Source organism: Zootoca vivipara, chromosome 10, assembly GCF_963506605.1.
Source record: "Zootoca vivipara chromosome 10, rZooViv1.1, whole genome shotgun sequence".
NCBI classification, from domain to species: Eukaryota; Metazoa; Chordata; class Lepidosauria; order Squamata; family Lacertidae; genus Zootoca; species Zootoca vivipara.
In genome coordinates this window covers 2,520,729-2,533,765 of record NC_083285.1, presented here as the reverse complement: position 1 = coordinate 2,533,765, position 13,037 = coordinate 2,520,729, and the positions used below count along the sequence as shown (strand labels likewise).

At 44.1% G+C, this 13,037-nt stretch overlaps 1 protein-coding gene across 1 annotated transcript in view; it reads right to left on the bottom strand.

Annotated features, from left to right (window-relative positions):
- RASSF8 (Ras association domain family member 8) overlaps positions 1 to 13,037 on the bottom strand; it is a 71,063-nt gene that overhangs the window by 43,345 nt on the left and 14,681 nt on the right. The window lies entirely within an intron of this gene.

Genomic DNA, 13,037 nt, shown 5'->3' with positions numbered 1-13,037 from the left:
TGAGGTTGAATCCTGACAAGACAGAATTACTGTTTGTGGGGGACAGGGGGCGGGTGTGTGGGGGGGACTCCCTGCCCCTGAAGGACCAGATGTGCAGCCTGGGAGTCATTTTGGACTCACAGCTATCCATGGAGCCACAGGTCAATTCTGTGTCCAGGGCGGCTGTCTATCAGCTCCATCTGGTACACAGGCTGAGACCCTACCTGCCTGCGGACTGTCTCACCAGTGTGGTGCATGCTCTAGTTATCTCCCGCTTGGACCACTGCAATGCGCTCTACGTGGGGCTACCTTTGAAGGTGACCCAGAAACTGCAATTAACCCAGAATGCGGCAGCTAGACTGGTGACTAGGAGTGGCCGCCGAGACCACATAACACTGGTCCTAAGAGACCTACATTGGCTCCCAGTACGTTTCCGAGCACAAAGTGTTGGTGCTGACCTTTAAAGCCCTAAACGGCCTCGGCCCAGTATATTTGAAGGTGCATCTCCACCCCCATCGTTCTGCCCGGACACTGAGGTCCAGCACCGAAGGCCTTCTGGCGGTTCCTTCACTGCGAGAAGCAAAGCTGCAGGGAACCAGGCAGAGGGCCTTTTCGGTAGTGGAACGCCCTCCCATCGGAGGCCAAGGAGATAAACAACTACCTGACATTTAGAAAACACCTAAAGGCGGCCCTGTTTATGGAAGTTTTTAATCTGTGATATTTTAATGTATTTTGGTATTTGTTGGAAGCCGCCCAGAGTGGTGGGGGAAACCCAGCCAGATGGGCGGGGTATAAATAATAAATAATAATAATACATGCCCTCTTAAACAATCCAGTAGTAAAACCAGCAGCAACTAGGCCTTGACAACCTTCGGAAACCTCCTCCTACCCACAGAGACACAGAAAGGGGGTGGCATCCACAATATACAAAATACTGCTCCAAAACCCCACAAGCTCCCTTGACATAATAATAATAAAAAACCAATGGGAGGACGACATAATAAACCCCACCCAATGGACTAGAATGTGGTCTAAACTTCCCCTTGAATCCACCTCAGCTAAAAGAAAAGAACTCACCCTGAAACTCACTTACAGATGGTACCTAACACCACGGAAACTAGCGCCGATGCCCAGGAGCCTCACCAAAATGCTGGGGAGGATGCACCTCCACAGGCACATACCTTCACATGTGGTGAGAATGTCCCAAAATCCAACTCTTCTGGACATCAGTCAGACAAGAAATATGCAAAATAACTAAACAACTATTAGAAATCATCCCAGAAGAGATCCTACTCAACATCTTCCAAGACAATAATGCCCACTCACATCATAAAGAGCTCATAACCCACTTACTCTCAAGCAGCCTGGAGAGACCTGCCAGGAGTAAACATGGACCAATGGTATCAAATAGTAGGGGAAACAGCCTTACTAGAAAAGCTAACCAATACACTGAAACTGACACCTTCAGCCCAGTATGGCTCCCTTTTATCACATACATAGCCCAAGAGGAAAACAACCAGAATCCACTGACACCATGCAAATCAACATGGCTAACCTGACCCAAAACTCACCCCCTCACACACATCAACAGATCTCACTACAGCCAACCAAAGACAACCAACCACCCCCAACCTCTCTCACCACCAAGGAAATAAAACAAGCAAACAGAAAGAGAACCCACACAAGTGACGCTGAGACAAAACCCCACACATACACTGAGTAAAAAATAGAAGCATTCCCACCCCACCCCACTCACCATTCCCCCTCTTTCCCCCTTTTCTTCCCAACCTTATACTGTATGCAACACTAATGTCTCACAACAAATGAAACTGATCTGCAGAAAACACAATTCAAAAAAGACAGTGCATGTATTTTTGTAAACTAAGAAATCTTTAATAATTTTTTTAAAGAACCTATACACACAGTCTGACAAGAAAAGAACTATTGTTCTTCACAACATTTTATGAAAGGTTAAATATAATAAGATGAAATTATTAAGAGTGCAGCTGTCGACTAAGTGATAATTTTGTAAAATGGAATGTAACTAGAAGTAAATAAGAATATGAAATGCGGTAACATCATATGACAAGGACGTGTCAAGAATGGCGCACGGGAAACCACTTAACAAAATTGTATTAATTTAGAAGTAATCTGTATAACTGGGATAAAATTTGGAAAATCAATAAAAATAAATTGGCACAAAAACCACCACCATGGAATCCTATTGTGGTACAACCTAAGAAAAAACAGTCATTATGTTCCACAAACTGTGGTCCTGCCTTCACTCCTCCACAGAATAGGAGGAGTCATTCTAACTTGTTCCAGAGAAGTCTCCGCTTATCAAAACCACTCACATACAGTAAGACATTTCTTGTAGAAGTGGCTGGACAGTGAGTAAGACCATTTGAAGCATACTGTAAAATACATCTTTATTTTTTCTTAGCAGCAATGAACAGAGACAAAGAAAAAAACATTGAGAAATATTGCACACTTCAGCTGGCCCCAACATGCAGTGATCACCTGTTTCCCGCTCCAATATGCTGACAGGCATTTTTTGACATGACTGCCATCATTAATGGCCCCATAAACCATCCCCTTCTCAATTTTCATCTGTTTCGTATGGCAAAGACTGAACCTTCTGGCCTTCTATTGGCTCCTCTTTGGTCTTCTGCCGAAACCATGGATATTTAATATAGGAAGAGACATTCATAGCATCAGAATTGTAGAGTTGGAAGGGACCCCGAGGGTAGTCTAGTTCAACCCCCCTGTTCTCACTGAAAAGAGAAAGGGGGGCAGCAACTCTTGAAAAAACGTTTATATTAACCTTCCATTGGGGAGACAAACAGCCCTGGATTGTGTTTGTTAATATACACACATATTCTTCTATTTCCAGTCAAACAAACATAAAGGTGTCTGGACTGCTAACTAACTAGCTGCAAAATAAAAAAAAAATCAGCGTTATCCAACAACTTTTCTTTGGGAGGAAGGGATGGGCTATAAATTAAATTAAATGCAACAAACCTAATGCACGCTCTCTCTCTCTACAGACACACACACACACACATTTTGCAGAAATATTTCCCCCCACAAGTAATCAACAAAATACATACAACAGCATCAAACTACAAAAAGTGGAGTAAAATACGGTAGATCTTCCAGTGGAGAAGGTGCAAAGTAAACGTAATTCACTCTGTACTGCTGTTAAGTAAAACTACATTAGCCAAAAATAGTAATACATGCATATTCTCCAATTTTTTTAAAAAAAACCTTTGTCCACCTCCAAACAGTTACATAACCTCACACTGCATTAACTAGCTATGAACTGCAACAGACATAGAAGTGTTTACTGGCTGCTGCTATTTGACTCATGGGAAGTGGTCATATTTCAGCTACAATCCTTTACCTAAATAAATAAAGTTAGAATACCTCAACAATAATAGCTGGAGGCCACAAATGAAATAAGAAATTCAGCTGCAGGGCTAGAGTAGTCTTCATTCCACAGAAAGGGACAAAATAAATTGCCATTCTCCTCAAGTGGTACCTTGGCATTTATGCACTAGTTTTCTGAAACATACTTTAGTATAAAATGCTGTAACATTTAAAAAGTAAAAGTAAAAAGAGGAACCATATTCTGCTGCCTCACTTGCCCAATACAGGGCTCTTTAGAGAAGACAATCCCTCAAAAGCATCTTCTGGATTACTAAATTTTTCTAAGGACAAGTCCACCTTCTAACTCTTTCAGGAAAAGCCTTTCTACATAACAAAACATTATTTCAATATTTATTGTGTTCTAGCTTAAATCATTATGGACAATTTTTTGTCCATAATGCTGTGGGAGCCTGTCGGCGGTGGCTCTACAAATCGGAGTTTACCTCAGCGCAGCGCGGGGACTGACCAAAAGCCGCGCTGGAGATGCTTGCTGCCCCGCGACGCGTTGAGGTAAAGTGTCCCTTTGGCCTTGGACACTTGGTGAGTTTTCAAATGGTCGTGCGGGCCAGGTTCATGACCCTTTTGGACCACATCCGGCTCTCAGGCCATAGTTTGCCGACCCCTGGTACAGAGCACTCAGCATCCTATTGAAGAAGTCATCAGCAAGAGCAAGTAGTAGAGGATAATCGTTTTATCCTTTGCTGACCCACGAGGCAGAGGTTAAACACTAGACCATCCTTAAGATGCTAGACAACAACTTGAAGATGAAGAGGGGGGGGGAGGAGGGAGAAGTCTGGGCACAAGCCAGATGCCCTGTCCTAGTTTCAACCAGACATTGCTAACAAAGGGATTCATATTGCTCAGTCCCCCTGTAGTCTGGCTACGTTTACATGAAAAGGAAGTGTTTCATATATTCATCATGGGCCTCCGAATAAACTGAGAGATCACATTGTCCAAAACCCAGACTAGAGCAGCCACGGCCCCCACAGAACAGTAATTCGCTCTCTCTCTGAACTGGCAGCAGTAAGTGCTTTCCCCCAAACCCTGGAGAGTGGGGATTCAGAGAGAGAGAGAGAGAGAGAGAGAGAGAGAGAGAGAGAGAGAGAGAGAGAGAGAGAGAGAGAGAGAGAGAGAGAGAGAGAGAGCACAAAAGGCCACTTCTCCATTCCACCAGCCTTCTCTTTCTTTAACCTGCTGCAGTCCATCTGCAAGGTTATGAGTGGGAACAAGCCCACATAAGCACTTTACTTTGCTTAAACTGAAGATTATTCATCTCTTTGTTAAAAGATTGTCATCATATAGAGCGTAATAGGACCAGAAATTTGAACTGTGTAGTAAGTGCAGTATAGAGCTGACTTGTTATCAGAAATACCAAAAGTTGTTATCCTGAATTGATATCCTCTCCTTAGACAAGCTTGAAACAGCAAGGCTGTTTTTTAAAGCCACATGTAAAAAGTTGGGCAAATAAAGCTACCTGGTTACTCCCACGTAGGCCTGCACAAACTGTAGCCCATCAACACAGCCATGTATTATGGTCTGCTAGGTGGTCTACTGGGGCGCGGGTGGCACTGTGGTCTAAACCACAGAGCCTAGGGCTTGCCGATCAGAAGGTCAGCGGTCTGAATCCCCACGACGGGGTGAGCTCCCGTTGCTTGGTCCCAGCTCCTGCCAACCTAGCAGTTCGAAAGCATGTCAAAGTGCAAGTAGATAAATAGGAACCGCTATAGCGGGAAGTAAACGGCGTTTATGTGTGCTGCTCTGGTTTGCCAGAAGCGGCTTTGTCATGCTGGCCACATGACCTGGAAGCTCCCTCGACCAGTAAAGCGAGATGAGTGCCGCAACCCCAGAGTCATCTGCGACTGGACTTAACTGCCAGGGGTCCTTTACCTTTTTAGGTGGTCTACTAGTCCCAGAGAGGTAGCAAACACACAAACACACACACACACACACACACACACAGGCACATATTTGAATAACTTCGAAGTTTGAAGCCACTTGTAGTAGAAACCCAACATACAGCTCAAATAAAAGTTTAAAACCAGCAGCTTAAATTTAAACACAGTAATTTTAAAGTTCTAGGAATAGAGAAATTTAGTGCATATGGTCTTGTTCATCTATTCCCAGCAATAAAAAGTAAGTTTTTATTTCTGTCTTTACCTGAACGACTAGAGTCTGACTCTGTGATACTGCAGACCAGCCGGCCGGCCTGGTGCCTTGTAGATGATGTTGGAACTTCCATCATCGCTGGCCACTGGGTCTGCTGGCTGAAGCTGAGGAGAGTTCCAGCCCCCAGAAAGCTGGTGTAGGCCCCTTCCTACACCAGCTGCCTGAAAGGCTAGCTTGCTACAAGCCTAGATAGTATGTAGCTGTTACAGGACAAGTTTACTGCAAAAAACTCTCGAGATATGGTTATTGTCAGAGAAGGTTGCGGCTACTCATGAGTAAAGATGCTCCACTCCGTCGCTTCTTTCAGGGTTTTATTGTGCATGCTATTTACAGTGCAAGAGTATTGGGAAACGTGACTTCTCAGTCCGTATCAGAACCTCGCAGTGGCTTCTTCCTGGTCTTCGCACAGCATAAGAGCCTGGGGACCCCAAAACGCCACCTCCTCACCCTACAGGTGCTAGCACGCCTCAATTCAGGCGTCGGGGAAACGGACGCCCTGTATCCGATGGCTGTCTCAGCTCCCCCTGCCCTAGCTCTCCCTCAGAGTGGTGCAAGGGCTCTGTAGATACGACAGCCCTCTCTCCACTCCGCTCACTTCCTCATTCCTCTCCTCTGACTCGCTACTGGTGCTGACGCTGGGCAATGAGCTGGTGAAAATGATGGGTGGGTGGGGGCTCTCTGTAAGGAGACCCCCTGACAGTTATCTTAATACTTATTATGAAGTGGTTAGGAAAAACCAGCAAATCAACACTACTGCATTTTCACATTTGCTAACCCTGTATGTCAACTTCTGCTTTAAAAACAATGTTTTTAGTATTCTCTTCATTCAAGTACAACATTCAAGTTGACATTTGAAAAAATTGCGTCTCGCAAGTTAAATTTCTCCCAGAAAACCTAGAGGTGATGGTTGTAGTATGTGCATGCCTGCGTGTTTATATATAGTATTAAGTGGTGTAAATCAGCATGGGCTCTGAAAATATGTCCACTCCCAGGTTCACCAGTGTCTAAGCAAAAGACACAAAATGAAACTATGAATTGATTTTAAAACTCAATTTACAAGGGGATTTAGTAAACTAATTATTTAATAGGAATTACTATTTTCAAGTGTCTAAACAATCTCATGCATGGGAGTAGGTTCTACTGCTTTGGAAATAAGGTCAACATACATTACTCTTACATGAGCAGAGGAACAACTTTGGTTGAACACACCATTATCCATAGCAAATACCTTGGTTTTCAAACGCAATCCGTTCCGGAAGACCGTTCAACTTCTGAAACGGTCAAAAACTGAGGTACAAAGGTCTGTCTGCAAATTCAATAGAGAAAATTGAAAAAAAAAAACTAAGCGGAAGCCGTTCGACTTCCAAGGCACGTTCGAAAACAGAAGGTTTTACTTCCGGGTTTTTGGCATTCGAAAACCGAAATGTTCAACTTCCAAGATGTTTGAAAACCGAGGTACCACTGTAATATTAAAAACATGCAGCCTACCCCCCTCCCAGGAAAACTTCACTACTGTCACAGAGGAGAGCCACTAACATGAAAGGAAACATTCCACTTTATTCTACTCCATAATCTTGCAGAACCTGTAAGTTTAATTGCAAAATGAAAACTGGGTGATCTATATTTTTCTTGGAAATCAGGTATGCATAGCTTTGGCCAGAAGTTAGGAAGAAATGTTAGAAAATGTTAGTGAAAGAAATGAAATGCATACAACCAACTCTTCCTAGTGTCAGTGAGTATTTACTATAAGACTGTAACACAAAACACACAACACTATTACACAAAACACACATATGTGGCCATCATGTTGGTAGAACAAGGAGTTTCCTTGACCCAAGGGCTGAATTGCCAAGCAAAGCTTCTTCCAAAACACATTATTCCTACATTGTTCTAGCATGCTGATCTGAATACAGAACAAGTGTCAACTCAAGTTATTCAAATTTGTAACTGTGCCTTCTCAAGTGCTCCCATCATTCCGTATCATAGATAATTCAGGACAGCTCACTCTGAGCCGGCAGTGCATTGAATTGCTGTAACTTTAGGATTTTGGAAATCTGCAATATTGCAGAATGGATTCTGACACACTGGAAAGAAGAGACCAACATGCAGCCCTAACTATTTAAGAAACCATATTTCAGATTTCAACTGCCTATACTCATGGATATAGAGGTGCCCTGTGAAAGAAGATTTATTTATTTATTTATTAAAAAGCTCAACACACTGCAGAGCGAACTTTAAAACACTGTTTTTCAACAGAAGATCACAATGCAAGTCTGTAGTTTTAAGCACACAAGTGCAAGATAAATGGAAATAGGATTTTAAAGTAAGTCATGGCTGATGGGCAGTATTCTAATCCAAAATCTTTTAAACACATGCCTGAGACCCCTTGCTTGATTCTACCAAAAACACCAAGCGCCTTCAAGAAATATCAAAGCTGTAAGATTATCAGTGTTTTCTATGCATAATCTCTCTTTTCTCCCCCACCCTCCAATGACTGGTAGTTTCCACAAGGTTTGTGGAGGAGAATTTCCGAGCAGATTGTGTCAGACAGATTAAATCTGTCTGCCTCCTACTCTGGCACTCTCAACTTTGTCCAAAATCGACACATCTTGCACAAACTCTCACAACGGCTTAGAGCTTGGACAGCACATCTCAAGCCCTAGGAGAGCTCAGAGTATGTGCGGTATAATGTATATTTATCCACATGCACAATCTGTGTGTTATAGCATTAATTACTTTAGTAAACAGGGAAGAACAAGAACTGTCCTCCTCCCCCTGAACTGTTGCAACCTGTCATATGACAACCATGAGCCTTTAAAGAGAGATTATAATAGCTGCCTCGCAACACAGACTCATTCACCCATAAACCAAAGTTCTGCCAAGTTCCTACAGTTAATGCCTCTCATGCACAGAAAGGTTTAATCATTAAAGCAGTGTTAGAAACTGAAATATGAAAGCTAGGAGCTAAATGGCACCTTAAACCTAGGTTATGGGCCCAACAGAATGTCTAGGCACACTTTTTAATAACAAGAATACAAAGCTGAAAATGAATGAACTGCAGCTAAAATATTGTGTTCCGTTTTTTACATAGAATCATAGAGTTGGAAGAGACCACAAGGGCCATCCAGTCCAACCCCCTGCCAAGCAGGAAACACCATCAAAGCATTCTTGACATATGCCTGTCAAGAATGTCCATTCTGCGGACATGACCAAGCCAGCATAGATGTCACTGGGACTGGAGTGCCAACATGCTGGGAATGTGGACTTGGGAGAGCACGTCTTTCTTTGAGACTCTGTCCTGCCATGTGATGCCCCAAATCTTCCTGACACAGTGCACATGGAAGCATTGAGGCATCACTCCTGGCAGCTGTAAGTTGCCTACGACTCACTTCCATAAAGCAGCCTACTCAACATGCAAGCCTGATGCTTTTTACGGTATATATCTATCCAGTCCTTCCTTTTAATCTGTTGCCCATAGTTACAGGTAGGTAGCTGTGTTGGTCTGCCGGAGTTGAAACAAAATACAAAAAATCCTTCCAGTAGCACCTTAGAGACCAACTAAGTTTGTCATTGGTATGAGCTTTCGTGTGCGTGCACACTTCTTCAGATACACCCATGTTGCCCATGTGATAGGCAGGGAGAAAAATAAAGCTCATTATTAGGGTCCTCTGCACATGGGAACTGTGTTGCCAGCTTTAAAATGGCTACTCAAAAACAAGTCATCATCCTTTGTAAAAATACAACAAATAGTATTCACTCATGGGAGTGGGAGCAGACTAAAGAGCCTACAATAACTGAGGGCCCTGCTCGGTTTGTTTTACTGATGTACCGCATGCAGCAGATCATAATTTCTAAAACACTGTAGCCAATCTGATCTTCTCTCTCATTCCAGAAATTAGCAGTCACAAAATATAAGAAATAAATTGCATATTGTTGCTGGAGGAAATACCATTCACCCTAGGTGTCAATTCTCTGCACGCTTACTTGGGAGTACCAATGAATTAAGTGACACTTGATTTTCCATGTAAATACTTTATAGGATGACACTACACAAAAATTGCAGAAAAACATCCCTGAAGAGCACGGTCAGAAGTAATGAATACACAATCCCACCAACTGCCTACCTTTACGAACAATTTAAAGCAAAAACTGCTTTTCTAACTCAGCATAGTATTATTAGGTTTCTCATTATGATGAACAGCAGAAATGCACATTTAGAGGCTACAGAAATACTAGCTACCTCTGCCTCATCTGCCCATGAAGCTAATGCTTGCCTCTCCCTATAATTTACAATGTCTATTTTATCAAAGGGGTGTATGGAGTGTTAGGGGAGGGGTAGTACCTTTGGTGGGGGACACATCATGCTCCTTCTGCGGTGCGTTGTACACCTTTGGTGCCCCCCCTGCAGTGCTGCAATATTAAAGGTAAAGGAAAAGGTACCCCTGACCATTAGGTCCAGTCGTGGACAACTCTGGGGTTGCAGCGCTCATTGTGCTCTATAGGCCAAGGGAGCCAGCGTTTGTCCACAGACAGTTTTTCCTGGTCATGTGGCCAGCATGACTAAGCCGCTTCTGGCGAACCAGAGCAGCCACGGAAACGCCGTTTACCTTCCCGCCGGAGCGGTACCTATTTATCTACTTTGCACTTGAGGTGCTTTTGAACTGCTAGGTGGGCAGGAGCTGGGACCGAGCAACGGGAGCTCTAGCAGTTCGAAAGCACACAGTGCAAGTAGATAAATAGGTACCGCTCCAGCTGGATTCAAACCGCTGACCTTCTGATCAGCAAGCCCTAGGCTCTGTGGTTTAGACCACAGCGCCACCCGTGTCCCTGCAATATTAGGATCATGCAAGAAAAACATGACATGATTGCCTCACTAACCCCAGCATAACTCATTTGTTCAAGAGACACAGAGCTGTGCGCTCACCTGAAATCACGCCTCCCTCCTGTCTGCACTTCCATCAGGGCTACTCTTCTCATTTTGAAAAGCACAGCTCAAGAGTTTATCCACACATACCTTCCATCTCTAGGACTACATACATTCTAAGACTAGTGCCACTGCCAGCCAACTCAAATTTCAAAATGAATGGGGTTTGGGACACTAGCTTTTAGGTGCCCGTCCCCAATCTACTGGGCTCTAACTTTAAAGCAGTGGTTTATGGACAAGTGGGTTGTGAAGCCTGTGCAAGTAGGTCAGGGCCTTTATAAGCAAATCTCAAGTAATTATTGCTTGTGATCCTTAACTGGCATGATCCTCTTACAACATTTTGTTTTGTTGTACAGTGTTCTCGAAGCTACAAACATGAGTTTGACCAAACTGCGGGAGGCAGTGGAAGACAGGAGTGCCTGGCGTGCTCTGGTCCATGGGGTCACGAAGAGTCGAACACGACTAAACAACAACAAAGATTGGTGACAATGTGAGAGAACAACAAACTCAGCAAGATTCTCCTATGCAGCAGACTGTTCTTATGGCCCCATCTTCAGATGATCAGATTTTGTTACAGTGCTTTAATACCTTTATTAATTAACCATCTGTTCAACAACATGATAAAGCCAGACTAAGATGAATAAAAACCCTCCCCATACAAAGTATTTTCTTTTAATATAAAACATTCTCAATGAGCAGAGAAAAGAAATGTAAGTCTTTAACAGCAGCTTAATTTTATCTGATAAGCACAATGAGGAGAAAACAATGGTTTCCCTGCCCCTTGCTTTCTTTTAAAAAAAAGTCAGTTCAGGGAGATGGAAACTACCTAGCAAAACAAACACATCCCTATAAACAAAAATCTGCAAGACTCAAGATGGCAGAGACGTTTGATGGGGCTTTTTCTTGTCCTACAGAAATCCCAATGGAACAGCTGTGGGAAAGATTTAAAGATGTTAATCTAGCTTCAGTCTTAAGAAGATTTCAAAAATTAATACAACCTGTACAACTGTTTAATGCAACTGCCACTGTAAAGGGGGTGTAAGGATGAGTCCCTACAGTGAGCCAGCCCCCATCATCCTGACGTCCACCTCGCCAAGCACAGGGAGCAGCAGTGGCTCTGAAGCAGCCGGGGGGGGGGGAGAGACTCGGAGGGAGAGAGAAATCAGCGGGAGGAACAATGGGAAGGCTCAGGGGAGGAGAGATGCGGGCAAGGGCTCAGGGATGCTGGAGAGTTTTGCCAGCGCCCGCTCAGGGAGGAGACTGAGAGGGCATCGTTCCTCCCGGTGCAAGAGTTAAGGAGAGCACCGCGACGCAGTTCAAGGGGGAGGCGTTTAGGGGTGCCCCAACTACTTTGCTGGCATAGGAACAGACCTACGCCATTGCCGGATTCTGATTCGGGATGAGAGGTCATGTTTTAAGCTGTCTCTGCACTGTAAACAGCTTGCACAATAAAAGTCTTTAAAGACAAACTGTACTCAAGCGGAGTTACTCTAGAGTAGCCATGATGACCCCCTGACAGATAGGTAATGGGTCAGAAGGGGGGGGGAGAGACACAGGGATGAAACCTGCCCTCTCCACAGTATCTCGCCTCGGCTTTGCAGACTAGGCTGAGTGGATTTAGGGGCCTGCCTGGGGTGGGGGGGTGGGGGGGCTGAATAGGCTGCAGCATAGAATCAACTGAATATGGGCCTTTCACAGGGCCATGCCTTTGGGTAGAATAAATGTTATTTCACATAACACATGTGGGTAGGGGAGTCAGGGTTGGGACAGGGCAAAATTTTACAGAACACGCGCATTGGGGGAATGATTGTGTGCAAAATGAACGGGTCACAGGGATAACCCGGGGGGGGGGGGTGTTGGAAGGAGGAGAGGAGGGAAATCACAGGGGTAAGTGGGGGGGGGTTAGGGGGAGGAGACACAGGGGTAAGTCGGGTGGGGGGAAGAGGGGGCATAAAAGGTCATGGATCAGGACAGAGTTGGGGGATTCGCAGGGATGAGGGGGGGAATCACAGGGATAAGCCAGTGGAGTGAGGGGAGTAGTGGGGGAACCACAGGGATATGTCATTGGCACAGGGTAGGGGAAATCACACAAATAACCCACAGGAATGCGTGGCAGGGCCAGCTAGTTATTTATAAAACTTGTTCATTGTGTGTTCTGTGTACACAGAAATATTTCAAATAAATAAATAAATACTAAGTTGGTTACAGTGCAGAGTAGTTGTTAAGAGTGTCAGACAAGGACCTGGGGGACCAAGGGTCAAATTCCCACTTGGCCATGAAGCTCCGCAGGGTGACCTTGGGCCAATCCATGCCTTTCAGCCAAACCCAGCTCACAGGTTGTTGTGGGGATTAAATGAGGAGGGAGAGAACCAAGTCAAAAAGGTTTGATAGGAATGCAATGAATAGAATAATAATAAAATAAAATAATTACATTCCACAAGATATATGGAAATTAGGGAGAAATGTATAATCCTTTGCCATTTTTCCATTCAAATGATTGCTGATTTGCCCATATGTTTAGAGAACTTTCTTTGCTAGT